We start from the raw sequence: 4,051 nt of genomic DNA, 5'->3' as shown, positions 1-4,051 counted from the left end.
GGGGAGGGACGGGTGTGGGGGGGGACGGGTGTGGGGGGGACGGGTGTGGGGGGGACGGGTGTGGGGGGGGACGGGTGTGGGGGGGGACGGGGGTGTGGGGGGGGAACGGGTGTGGGGGGGACGGGTGTGGGGGGGACGGGTGTGTGGGGGGGACGGGTGTGGGGGGGACGGGTGTGGGGGGGACGGGTGTGGGGGGGACGGGGGACGGGTGTGGGGGGGACGGGGGGGACGGGGGATGGGTGTGCTGGTCCACCTGAACAGAAGAAGCTCTGAGTATCAGCATGTTGTTGGATTATTGATAACCGCGCCCAACGCTGATGCCCTCAGCAGTCACGGGACGGTGCTCAGAAATCTTCCCCTCCCTTGCCCAGGTCAATTAGCCCAATTGTCGTGCCCTCACCATGCCCTATATCATCTAAGTCAGCACAGCAAGGCTGAAAGGTGGTCTTTGTGTTGTACAAGGCTGACTACTGGCCTGTTCTGATGTGAACCCTCTCTCTCCAATAACAGAACTGTTAATGTTTGAGCCAATCCAGTTGTGCGAATTCTCATTGCAGGAAACATCAGCATGTCGGACAAGCAGTGTCACGTGACCGAGCTCCACAGCCAACAGCAAGTGTTCCTTTGCTTTGATGTGATGGTGCAGTTCCAGGTCAAGTGGGAGAAGTTTCTGATGCCAGCACCCACATCTGTCGCTATTTTGGGTGAACTGGTGCATCTGGCTACGAGGATGGAGGACTTCAAACTAAACCAAGGCAGTGCAGGCAAGAAATCCCTGTTTAAAACGTCCAGATTCATTCAAGAGGTGCCTGATGGAGGTTTGCAACCAAACCGTAAACTCGTTTCAACAGACCCGCACTAATCTGAACAAAATCCGCATGTGTTGTGAGGACCTCCTTGTCCATGTGAAGAATGTGGGTGAAGGGTCATCTCTGAACAAAGACCTTCCCAAGCAGCTGCAGAACATTCGGGTTTGTGCAGACAAATCCAAAACATGTGCCGAATCTGTGGAAAAGGAGCTCTCCAATCTCAGCGATCTACTGAGTGAGCTGCTGGAGACCTGTACAGATTCCCAGAGTATCAGCCAGGATAAGCTGGGGGAAGTAAGGAAAGTCCTGTCGGAAACACAACAGAAGAATGAGTTAGTAGAGGAGAAGAAGTGCAATTTACAGAAGCAATGGATCGAGGCTTCCCGAAAACGTGAGGAAGTCACCAGTGAATACGACAATGTAAGGGCGAGTGCTCTCATTGATCAGTTCTGTTTGGAAGGACTGAAACAGATGAAGAAGCTTCTCCCAAAGATTGTTGATCTTTTGAGCAATGTGACCAGCCCAGTGCTTCTGGTGGTGGAGCTGGGGAAAGGGTTGATCTTTCTCATACAACTGGCGTCTGAGCTGAAAGACAAAGAATCCTCTGAATCAAACCCTGAAATCAGCAGTTTCCTCAGCAAGGTTAGAGAGGAAGCCTCACTGAAGATCAAGGAAGTCCAATCCCAGTTGGAGGAGTCGCAAAAAATGTACAATGAATGTCACCAAAATATGAAAAGTTCGTGTGATGAGAGTGAGACGTTGTTGAGAGAGATAAAGAACAATCAGGCACAAGAGATGGATATCAGCACACGTGTAGCGTTGATGGCTAAAGGGCTTGGGGCACTGGGGAGCATCAAGTCCAACTGGTCAGAGATGATCAACTTCATTCATATCATACCAAAATTAACTGAAGGTTGCCAGAAGACATTTAAGAGACTTAGTGCGGTGAGTGGTGAAGGCACGCAGGGTGCTCCAGGTGCGTTAGCCAGTAGTCAGATGATGAACTTTCAAGTGTCCCAGGCAGTCAGCATCATGACCCACATCGGTGACATGTCAAAAACCTATGTGGAGATTCACGACAAGTACCTTGCAGGTCAACTGGGCGAGCTGAGCTCATTGCTGGGCGGGCAGGGGTCTGAATACAAGTTTAAGAAGGTCCAGGATAAATGTGATGAAGCAAGAAAGGAAATCCATCACAGGGCCGCTGTGAATCAGGAGCAACTTCAGAAGAATGCCCAGCAGGGAAGTGAAGCCATTGCTAAACTTACAGACCTGCTGCTGCCCAGGAAGTGAATGGAAATCCTGCAATGAAACATATTCTCAGCTGTGCGAGTGACCAACCCCTGGAATCTCCAATCCAATCATCAACCACCTCTCCCAACCCCTGGAATCTCCAATCCAATCACCAACCACCTCTCCCAACCCCTGGAATCTCCAATCCAATCATCAACCTCCTCTCCCAACCCCTGGAATCTCCAATCCAATCATCAACCACCTCTCCCAACCCCTGGAATCTCCAATCCAATCATCAACCTCTTCTCCCAACCCCTGGAATCTCCAATCCAATCCAATTAAGGGTTACGGGGAGCGGGCAGGAATTTGGACATGAGCCTAGGTTCGGATCGGTCATGGCCCTGTGGGTAGCGGAGCGGGCCCAGGGGCCGTGTAGCCTGATCCTGCTCCTATTTCATGTGTCTAATTCTGTTAGATTCAGGAGATGGTTCTGTGATAGTGGATTGGCGGTTAGGATCAGATCAGCCATGATCTTATTGAATGGCGGAGCAGGCTCGAGGGGCCGATTGGCCTACTCCTGCTCCTATTTCTTATGTTCTTATGTTCTTATCAACCTCTTCTCCCAACCCCTGGAATCTCCAATTCAATCATCAACCACCTCTCCCAACCCCTGGAATCTCCAATCCAATCATCAACCACCTCTCCCAATCCCTGGAATCTCCAATCCAATCATCAACCACCTCTCCCAACCTCTGGAATCTCCAATCCAATCATCAACCACCTCTCCCAACCCCTGGAATCTCCAATGCAATCATCAACCTCCTCTCCCAACCCCTGGAATCTCCAATGCAATCATCAACCTCCTCTCCCAACCCCTGGAATCTCCAATCCAATCATCAACCTCCTCTCCCAACCCCTGGAATCTCCAATCCAATCATCAACCTCCTCTACCAACCCCTGGAATCTCCAATCCAATCATCAACCACCTCTCCCAACCCCTGGAATCTCCAATCCAATCATCAATCACCTCTCCCAACCCCTGGAATCTCCAATCCAATCATCAACCCCCTCTTCCAACACCTGGAATCTCCAATCCAATCATCAACCTCCTCTCCCAACACCTGGAATCTCCAATCCAATCATCAACCACCTCTCCCAACCCCTGGAATCTCCAATCCAATCATCAACCTCCTCTCCCAACCCCTGGACTCTCCAACCCAATCATCAACCTCCTCTCCCAACCCCTGGAATCTCCAATCCAATCATCAACCACCTCTCCCAACCCCTGGAATCTCCAATCCAATCATCAACCACCTCTCCCAACCCCTGGAATCTCCAATCCAATCATCAACCTCCTCTCCCAACACCTGGAATCTCCAATCCAATCACCAACCTCCTCTCCCAACCCCTGGAATCTCCAATCCAATCATCAACCACCTCTCCCAACCCCTGGAATCTCTAATCCAATCATCAACCACCTCTCCCAACCCCTGGAATCCTCAATCCAATCATCAACCCCCTCTTCCAACCCCTGGAATCTCCAATCCAATCATCAACCTCCTCCCCCAACACCTGGAATCTCCAATCCAATCATCAGCCACCTCTCCCAACCCCTGGAATCTCCAATCCAATCATCAACCTCCTCTCCCAACCCCTGGACTCTCCAACCCAATCATCAACCTCCTCTCCCAACCCCTGGAATCTCCAATCCAATCATCAACCACCTCGCCCAACCCCTGGAATCTCCAATCCAATCATCAACCACCTCTCCCAACCCCTGGAATCTCCAATCCAATCATCAACCTCCTCTCCCAACACCTGGAATCTCCAATCCAATCATTAACCTCCTCTCCCAACCCCTGGAATCTCCAATGCAATCATCAACCTCCTCTCCCAACCCCTGGAATCTCCAATCCAATCATCAACCTCCTCTCCCAACCCCTGGAATCTCCAATCCAATCATCAACCTCCTCTCCCAACCCCTGGAATCTCCAATCCAATCATCAACC

The 4,051-nt window shown here is 51.2% G+C and overlaps 1 pseudogene; it reads left to right on the top strand.

Annotated features, from left to right (window-relative positions):
* The first annotated feature begins 391 nt into the window (after positions 1 to 391).
* On the top strand, positions 392 to 2,690 carry LOC147082195 (uncharacterized; annotated as a pseudogene).
* Positions 2,691 to 4,051: the final 1,361 nt, after the last annotated feature.

The sequence above is a fragment of the Somniosus microcephalus genome, unplaced genomic scaffold (genome assembly GCF_052327205.1).
Source record: "Somniosus microcephalus isolate GS21.2 unplaced genomic scaffold, FLI_Smic_1.0 scaffold145, whole genome shotgun sequence".
NCBI classification, from domain to species: Eukaryota; Metazoa; Chordata; class Chondrichthyes; order Squaliformes; family Somniosidae; genus Somniosus; species Somniosus microcephalus.
This window is presented reverse-complemented; position numbering and strand designations above follow the sequence as displayed.